The sequence below is a fragment of the Mus pahari genome, chromosome 3 (genome assembly GCF_900095145.1).
Source record: "Mus pahari chromosome 3, PAHARI_EIJ_v1.1, whole genome shotgun sequence".
Lineage (NCBI taxonomy): Eukaryota > Metazoa > Chordata > Mammalia > Rodentia > Muridae > Mus > Mus pahari.
The window spans coordinates 66,439,715-66,450,024 of record NC_034592.1 but is presented as its reverse complement, the minus strand read 5'-3'; the positions used below and the strand labels follow the sequence as shown (position 1 = coordinate 66,450,024).

General features: G+C 41.4%; 1 pseudogene; it reads right to left on the bottom strand.

Moving 5' to 3' along the window:
• Positions 1-2,746: 2,746 nt before the first annotated feature.
• On the bottom strand, positions 2,747-3,331 carry LOC110317911 (annotated as a pseudogene).
• Positions 3,332-10,310: the final 6,979 nt, after the last annotated feature.

The window sequence follows — 10,310 nt, the reverse complement described above, 5'->3', positions numbered from 1 at the left end:
CAAGAAGCTGGAATTGTGAGAAATCTGGATTTCATTGACTTTGTGAGATAATTTTGGTTCTGGATTTATAGCATTCCAACTCTCTACCATCACAAAGTTCTCATCAACCATTTGAATGATAATGCCCCCATAGGCTCATATGATTGAATGCTTGGACCCTAGTTAGTAGAACAGTTTGGGAAGGATTAGGAGGTGTGACTTTGTTGGAAAGGCGTATCACTGGGAATGAATGGGCTTTGAAGTTTCAAACCCCATACAAGGCTTACTGGCCCTGCTGCCTACAAGTCAGTTTGTCCCCTCTCTTTCCCACCTGCTGCGTACAGAATGTAACACTCTAAGCTATTTGTCCAGCGCCATGGCTATCTGAAAACTGCCACAATGCCCACCATGATGATAATGGGCTAACACTCTGAAATGGTAAGCATGCCCCCCCCCCATTAAATACTTTCTTTTATAAGAGTTGCCTTGATTACAGTGTCTCCTCACAGCAATTGAATTATAACTAAGACAACTGGTCAGGCTGTGACACAGAAAATAATAACTATTATACAACACACACGCACACACACACACACACACGTGCGTGCAGACGTAGACAATGGTTCAGAGATCATTGTGGAAAAGAAGTAGACAGAATGAGGGGCTGGTGAGATGGCTCAGTGGGTAAGAGCACCAAACTGCTCTTCCAAAGGTGCAGAGTTCAAATCCCAGCAACCACATGGTGGCTCACAACCATCCTTAACAAGATCTGACTCCCTCTTCTGGAGTGTCTGAAGACAGCTACAGTGTACTTACATATAATAAATAAATAAATCTTTAAAAAAAAAAAAAAAGAAGTAGACAGAATGAATGTAAGGGACAGGGTAGATAGAGTTTGGTGAAGCCTTCTTAGAACAAACCAGTTGTGATTACCCACATCAGACTCTCCTGAGATCAAGACTATTACTATTCCCTTGTGAGCGTGGCATGGTGGCTCATGTCTTAATCCTAGCACTTGGGAAGCAGAGACAGGAGGATCTTAGTGAGTTTGATGTCAGTCTAGTCTTCATAGTGAGTTCCAGGCTAGCCGGGGATATATAAAGACCCTATCTCAAAAAACAAAACAAAAACAAAAATGCCCTCATGGAGGGAGGCTGTGGGTTCCCACAGCTGTCAAGGTACCCCAGGCATCCTTTCCTTGAAGTAATATCAGCAGTAAGCAATGCGGGAGGCAATGGGGTGGGGCAGGCTCCAGTAGTACAGCTGCCTTCAGTAGGACATGGATGGTGTGGGATGTTCTGGGGATGCAACTGCCTTTGAGTTACCCACGCTCCTGTATGTAAGTCTGATAAAAATAATTGACTCACTGCGCTGGATCTGAGTGGGGTCCTTTCTGTGGTATGCCCATGTCCTCTACCTGGGACTCATGTCTTTAGAGTTTCTTAGGAAAAGTCACACAATAAAGGGCTAAGTCAATTCACCCTGAAACATGTCTCTGCTCTGCAGATAATTTCTCATAGCTCTCTTCCCTTTTCTTTTTCCTCCTTACCTCCCATGATAATAAGTGTCAGGCCCGGGTTTCTGAACACACAAGTACTCAAACCAGCCCCCCTTCTGCTTTCCGTTTTCAGAAATGGTCTAAGATATCCAGGCTGACTCTAAAGTCACAATATGTAGCTCCTGCAGTCCCTGGGCTGGTGTTCCTTCTTTCTCAGACTCCTGGGTATCTGGGATTATGGGCCTGTGCCACCAGAACTGGCTTCATTTCTCTGTCTTAGCAGATATAAAGTACCTATGCCAAGTAGTACACTGGGCATTTTCCCAGCATTGGCTCCAATCTATCTGAAAAGCTCAATTTCAATAAAGTAACTAAAATGCACAGAACTAGTGAGCCACAGACCTGGAATTCATTCGGTGGAAGGTCTGTGGGGATTTAAGGTTCACTTCCATCTTGCTGCGCAACATGGCCTGACATTTCGCATGATAAAATCTGCCGTGGCAATATATAATTTTTATTAATTCCGAATGACTACATGGGTACAATCTTTTTTATGAAGGTTGCTGTCAGAATCCTTCACTTAGCGTTACAGTTTCTGGCTGGTGTTAGTGATCCCATCTGCAACGCGCTAGGGCAGAACAGGCGTAGCCTGCACTGAACGCCGGGAGAGCAGCTCGTGAGGGTCTTGGCACCGGCTCTCTGATCTTTTGAAAGACATTTAGAAATTAGTTCAATTAAAGCCAGCTTGAGTGCAAATTTCCTCTGTGAATTCAGTGCCTCATAAATGAATTTGTTAATGGAATGTTTTTGGTTCCAAAAATGTGTTTGTGTCATATTTGTATGACCTTATTTATGTTATAATAATATAAAAAGAAGCAATCAAACAGAAATAGAACTTTCTGCATTCCCTACAAATATTAATTATTCAAGAATTTGGGGTATTATTTAACTACTTTGCATTGCCTAAAAAGAGCAGATCCCCACCCCACCCCCCACCCCCACGAAAACGTAGAGAAAAGCAGTTTAGGCCAGAATTCAGAACTCCACTTATGTGTATAGATACATTGTGTTTATACACATACAAAAAGTAGGTTTAGCATAATTGTCAATTTCCTTTTCATCTGTTCTACCTTTCTTCAGAAAATAGACAGCTTTAAAACTTATTTTTTACATTAATGATATGTTAATTATGTGGATTATTTTTGTTACAGCCATTTTTTACTGTCCTAAATTGTTTATTGGATATGAATTTTACAAACATCATGTGTATTAGCGGTAACGGTGGAGCTGGGGAGCATTGCGCCTTCTCCAGACTACACAGCGCGAACCACCAATAGTGTGGTGGAACTTGTGGCCCTTTCCTAGGCCATGGCTCTTTCGGCCAGCAGATGTCAGCCCACTCATCTCTCTGTGCTTGTGGACTGGTTTGGTGATCCACTGTGTGTCAGGATTTCTTCTGATAGCTTTATGGAATAGATCAATGAGGATAACCTCAAAAAATTTATATGTGGAATCTTCACCAACCCAGTAGGAATTCAGGACTCTCAAAGTCCCACAATGGCGCCCAGCTCTCTCCTCAGCAACAGACTGAAGACTTGGGGCAAATTTCAGCTGCTTGCCGTAAGTTGCACCCTTAGGAACTGGGCGTTTGTGACCACCACGGCAGACACGAATCCTGTAAATGACATAGCCTTGCTTAGCCTTGTACCCCAGTCTTCGAGCTTTATCAGGCCGGGTGGGGCGGGGAGCCCTGTGCAGCTGGCGGCATTGCCAGCTGCGGACCCTCGGAAGAAAGCACATCGTGTCCGACTGCTCCTTCCTCCATAGCTCCTGGACGTATTTTTTCCCCGTATGCGCTCATCTTGGCTCACCTGATGGCTGCTGCCAGAAGAAAAAAAGCTGTTTACAGCCTTTTATGCTTCAAAAACTTCACCCATGAAACCAACCGATACATACTTCTGAGTGTCTGCAATTAGCATAGGCTAGGAAGGTACAGCAAAATATATCTCACTGAACTTGACAGAGCATTCACTATAAGATATATTATTACTGATATACCAACACAGAGAAATATTTCCAGTTGAACAATGCTACACTTAAGCATTATTGATTTTAAGATGCATTCTAATTTCGGAAAAATTGAAAAGATTTTTTAAAAATCAACCTGAAGAGGTGGCTCTGCGGTTAAGAGCATTTTGTTGTTGTTGCAGAGTCCGGTTTCCAGCACCCACGTGGCAACCAGCTCATAACACTCTGTAACTACAGTTCCAGATCTGAAACTCTCATTGTGAACTTCATGGGCTCCTGCACACATATGGTGTAGACATAAACATATACAAGCACATAAAATAAATAGGTATATTTGCAAAAAAAAAAAAAAAAAAAGGATAGAAAAAAGAAATCACAGATGAAGAAAATTCCCATTATTGCAAAATAGATGTAAAACTTAAACTGTGTTTGCAGGGACACATTCTGGGTATAAAGGACACAGGCTTAAATTAATATTTACATTGTGCATTCATCAGAGTTCCCTAGAGGAACAAACTTTAAGGATGAAAACATATTACAAAGGGGATTTATTAGATTGGTATACAGGCTATGGGCTGTCTAACTATGGCCATTGCTTGCTGGAGAGACTGAGAAATTGGTGGGTGCTCAGTTCACAGATGGGATGCCCATACAGTTCCAATTGGGTACTAAAGAAGATGAAGGCTGAGAGAGCTGGGCTGTGACCAATGGAGGATGGCTGCTGCAACAGTGACAAAGTAGACCCCTGAGGAGCTGAGGTGGGTAGACAAAGGTCAACAGTGCATTTCCCTCTCAGCCACTGCCAGAAAAACCTTGCCAGCTACCCTGTCTCCCTCCCCATTTAATCCTTCCAGGAAATGCCCCGGGGAATCACCCACAGAGGCATGTCTTAGCTGACTGCCAAGATTACTATACATACTAGATTACAGACGTCTCAAAGACAATGGTAGCTATTTGGGTTTAGAGTGTTTGTGGGCATCAGGAATGCTATAATCAAATACTGTTACAAGAGCTGAAGGAAATATGTCTGAGAACCAATTAGAAAACTAAAGTATTAATTTAGTTATGAGAGACATGAATAACTTGATTTTGTTAAACCCCTTCTCAGAACTGATGACTCACAAGCATTGTTTTTTAAAAGGTGGGGGCTGGGCTGGGCTGGGTTGGAGAAATGGCTCTGGTCCTCGATTGCTCTTGCAGAGGACCTGGATTCAGTTCTAGTACCTACATGGTTAACTTCTGACATCCATGGCACACATGTGATGTATGTTATACATGCAGGCAAAACACTTATATACAATCAATAAAATAAGTAAATTTAAATTTCTAATTACATTATTCAAACAAAGGATATAGGAATCGAATACAGATGCCATTACGTGGTGTGTGTGTGTGTGTGTGTGTGTGTGTGTGTGTGAAAGAGAGAGAGAAAGAGAGAGAGAGAGACAGAGAGAGAGAGAGAGAGAGAGAGAGAGAGAGAGAGAGAGAGAGANAGAGAGAGAGAGAGAGAGAGAGAGAGAGAGAGAGAGAGAGAGAGAGAGAGAGAGAGAGAGAGAGAGAGAGAGAGAGATGTCTTTTTATTACAGGCAGAGAGAGAGCATCAAAGGTTCAAAGGATTCTCTCCAAATTCAGTTGAGTATATAAGTGAGGTTACAGGACTCATTAAACAGCTCTACCAAGATGTCCATCCCAGTCAATTGTTTGCTTCTTGAACAGTGATGACTGAAATCTTGGGGTGGGAGGAATGAAATGAGGATCTCACAAGTCTCTTGAGACTCATAATGTTCTCATCTCCTTTCATAAAGGAATGTTAAGCTCATAAGGGTCTCCTACAGGTCAGCTTGGGTACCATGCTTCAAAATGACCAGGGTGGCACCTTACCTGAAGAAGATAGTTAAACTACAGAAGCCCATCAAAGATAACCACCATATCTAGTTAGTGAAACATGGAATTGGTATTTAATTTATATGATGTGTTTTTTTGCTTATTTACTCTTACGTTTGGTGGGGGAGGGTTGTATCCAAGCTAGCCTTGAATTGGTTCTATAATTAGGGATGGTTTTGAATGATCTGCCTGCCTCCAACTCCCAAGCACTGCTGTTACAGATGTGTACCTCTACACTGAGCCCTTCTTTTACAAACACACTAGGAACCTTTGAATTTGACTCAGACTACAATTTAAAAATGGTTTTGGTGACACTGTACATTTTTTAAATGTGTAGACTTTACTTTCCCTTCTGCCACCTGGAGCATGGCTGAAATACATGTCATTTTACAGGAACAGGGGAAAGGCTTCAGTGTGTATGGCTTGTTGAGTGTCTGTGTATATATATGGCTATTTATGTCTTAGTAGCTTAGATGATTCTGACTTGCCAGCTGTAGAGTCACACAATGTGTGCCCATCTCTATGGTAACCATTTCTAAGATAAATATGTTCTGAACAATGGGCCCAAAATAGTCTATTAACCCATTTTTGTAGATTTCCACCGTAGCAGCAAAAAACAATTTAGAAAAACCTGAACAATTCCTTAACCAATAAGCGCACAGACAACAAACACAGCTAACCCTGCAGAGAAAATACATCTAAGTGTATCTCTGGGTTTAGGGAGAGATTTTTTTTTACATTGCACTTTACATTCGTGTGTAGAATCATGTGCGGAGGTATGTGTATAGGTGAGTGCACACTTGTTACAATGCACACATGGAGGTCAGAGGTCAACTTGTGGGAGTCCATTCTCTCCTTTCGCTGTGTGGGCTCTGGAAATCCCACTTAGATTCCAAGACTTGAGAGCAGGAGCTTTACCCCGAGTCATCTCTCCAGCTCCTCTGCTTCATGATCTGGAGGCTAAAGTCTCATTAAGCTAAGGAGAGTTTTGGAACTACCCTAATAACAGGTAGAATAAATGCTTTAGCATAAGTTTGCAGATGTGTATGCTTGTGTGTGTGTGTGTGTGTGTGTGTGTGTGTGTGTGTGTGTGTGTGTGTGTGTAAGGATGCATAGTTCATGCCTGAGGACACACAACTACTTTGGGTGTCTTCCTCAGGGGGGCTGCCTACCTCCTTCAAGACGGGGGTTTTTTTGTTGGCCAGAAGCTCACTAGTTAGGTTGGACACACTAGCAAGCAAACCTCGGGGGTTCTACTGTTCCTACATCCCCAGAGCTTGGATTGTGAGGACACACCACCAAGCTCAACATTTTATGTGAGTTCTAGGATCAAAGTCATGTCCTTGAACTAGCAAGGCCCTCTGACTTGAATCATCTCCCAGCCCAGCCCAGGTCTGTTTTTTTTTTTTTTTTTAATGGGAGTTGGCTGCATTTCCTTAAATATTAGAATATCTTAAATATCTTAATTTAAGGAGGAGAGGTTGAAAAGGGTTCAGGTTTCTTATATTGGAGCAAACACCATCCCATAGTTTTATGGGTAACACAAGTTGGTCTTGAAGGATTTGGATGGGTAGGGAAGTGGGGTAGGGGTAGCTATGGGGGAGTTGGGAGTAGGAGGTGAAGAGTATGATCCAAACACGCTGTGTGAGGCTCTCAAAGAACTAATGAAAACACACCCACTAACAACACGCCCCAAATGTGCTTATCTTATCCGCACACCTCCCCAATCCTCTGCGGGGCTTTCAACCTCAGCATCCCCCAAAGAGCAAGAAACACTCTGGGACCCTCAAATGAGTGTGACCAGGAAAATATCCATAGACAGACAGATACCTGGATGGCAAAGAGACTCTATCCAACCCTTTCCATTGCCTGCGAGTAGAAACCTGCCTCCTGGTTTTGTGGCTCTTACTATTCAATATCACATCACACTTTCCAGACCCATTAAATTCTCTGTGCTTCAAGATTTGCATATATAGGCAGCTTTACAGTAAGTTTTAGTAAGATACAATACCCAAGCATTCTTGTATTAGTATTAGTATTCTTGTATTCTTGTATTGGAATTACTTAGACATTTCAGGTATAACTATATTATATGCCTTCTGTAAGTAGTCCCTTTTTGAGAACCTACAATTGTGTTTAATCTGCATTAAACACACAAGTTGTGTGCTTGTGCTTAATTTGGAAAGGGAATTTCTCTTAAAGGCAATTTCCGGTAGAATTTGAAGTGTAAGAGTACCTGTTCACATTTAGAAGCCATGAAGAGCTTGAATGCTCTTGACGAATATAAAAAACTAATCTCCAAAAAAGTTATAGCCAAATGTGGAAGTATCTCTTTTACTCAAAATCAGCTTGGGCTGGTGAACTGGCTCAAGGCAGTCTAAAAGGCAGTCCAATCAAGACTGACAATACAAGTTCAACCTCTGGGAGGCACTCTGGCATAGAGTCCTCTGCCCTCCACCCATGACTCTTGGAATGTGTGCTCCCACTAAGAATAAATAAAGATGTAACAAAGATTTTTAAAAGCAACTTATTTATAAACTTAAGTTTTTTCTGTTTACTAAAATATAGAATCTTGTGGCTCTTAATTTCAAAGATTACTTTTTCTCATACTGTAAGGTAATGAAGAAAAATAGGTGTGGGTAATTATTTATGTTATCAAGAGCAGACATTATTTCACAAATAATACAAAACTCAAGAGGTTAATATTTCACAATTTTATTAGAGCTCTTCTATTAGTGACTCTTGGGTTTAGCTTAAAAATTTACTAAGTAAGAACTAAATGAGTATATTGTCAAGTTTGTTAACTTTCCCAAAGCTACAGTTAATATTACCAGCCCCTCACCCCCATCAAAAAATACTCACTAGCTGAACCAAAATTATTTTATAGCTTTCTTGTTGGTATAAATCCCTAGCAAATGTTTAATATTGAGAGAAAACAGTCAATAATACCTCACCATGAATAGAAATATTATCTGATTAGAAAATCAGAAGTTAGCTGCCCACGGTGGTATACACCTTAAATCCCAGCACTTGGGAGACAGAGGCAGGCGGATCTCTGAGAATTCAAGGCCAGCCTGGAGTACAGTGTGAGTTCCAGGACAACATAGTGAGATAGTCTACGTAGTGCTACATAGTGAGATTCTGTCTCAAAAAAAAGGTGAGAAAATCAGAAGTTATTTTTCCTTATACCTGTCTAGCAGCCAGAGCATTTTTTACATAATCCATCTCCCTGCTCATGCCTCATTGCCTGAATACACTAGACAAGCAACGGTGGAGGAGTGTTGTGGACAGGATAGGACAGGACAGGCAGCATAAGGCAGGGTTGGTTCATCTTGTGATTTCAGAAAGGATGAACTGCCAAGGAGAAGAAAAGGAGGAGGATTGTCATTCTTCCCTGCCAGTGACTCAGCACATTGAAAAACAGCACTGCTGTTCTTCATCCAATTATCAAAGATACAATCAGTTAGGAAGCAGAAGTCATGTGGCTTCGGTATCACACATCACATGCTGTTAGCTTAGAGTCTGTTTGTTAGAGATATGTATACTTAACTGATCTCATACGTTTTTGCCCTGGCTGCTGTCAGGAGCATTGCTTTAAAGATTTACGTATTTGTGTGTATGTGCCTGTTTGTGTGTGTGTGTGTGTGTGTGTACACACGCATGTGCGCTGGGTGTTTGAGTGTATGCAGCCAGAAGAAGGCATCAGGTGTTCTCTCTCATGCTCTACCTACCTATCTGTAAGGCGGGATCTCTCCCTGAACCCGAGTTCATGCCTTTTCTGACAGGCTGGAAGTCAGCAAGCCCCACTAGTGCTCCAGTGTCTTCTTCCTCTTGGATCTGGGTTAGAGACCTGCCTGTGTGGGCCTCTGGGCTTGTCTGGTTCTGCAATCTGAACTCTAGGATTCATGATTCCACATCAAACACTCAGCGATCTCTCCAGCCTCCAGGAGTGTCACTTTGATTGTCACTTTGATATATTTATTCTTGGTTCTTCTTTCAAAACATGCTAATAATTACCATTAAGAAATTTGAAAAAAAATCTGAATCAGCAAGATGGCTCAAATGGTAAAGGAAATTGACAAGCCATTGAGCTAACTCTCCAGTACCCATTTAAAAAAAAATCTTTTAAATAAGAAAACTGAAAATAAATGTAACCTCATCTTGAATATTGTTTATAACTTCAGTGCCTGGGAGAATTAAAGATTTTTGTTTGTTTGTTTTTGTTTTTGTTTTTTGTTTTTTTTTGAGCCAGGGTTTCTCTGTATAGCCCTGGCTGTCTTGGAACTCACTTTGTAGACCAGGCCGGCCTCGAACTCAGAAATCCGCCTGCCTCTGCCTCCCAAGTAATGGGATTAAAGGCGTGCACCACCACACATGGGCAAACTAAATTCAAGGCCCAAGATATACATACATACATGTGGAAAGAGAAGACCAACTCCTGTTACTTGTCCTCTGCTCTCTACCCAAGTACCATGGGGGACACACGCACGCGCGCGCACACACACACACACACACACACACACATACATGAGTGTGCCAAATATATAAATAAATAAATACATAAATAAATGTAATCAAAATAAATAATGAGGCTAGAGAGATATTCAGAGAGTGAGAACTTATATTGCTTTTACAGAGGATACAAGTTTGATACCCAGCACCCAAATCAGTTGGCTCAGAACTGTAAAACTCAGATTCAGGGCATTGGAAGTTCTCATCTAGCTTGCATGGGCGCTTGCACACATGTCATAAACACAAACACTCATAGACATCATACCATACACACACACACACACATACACACACACACACACACACACACACACACTCATAAATTAAATTGTTTTTAAAATAGAGCAAAAAGCTGTTTATTATTATTTATATTTTAATTCTTTTCCTACCATGAGTTAAAAAAGTCTGG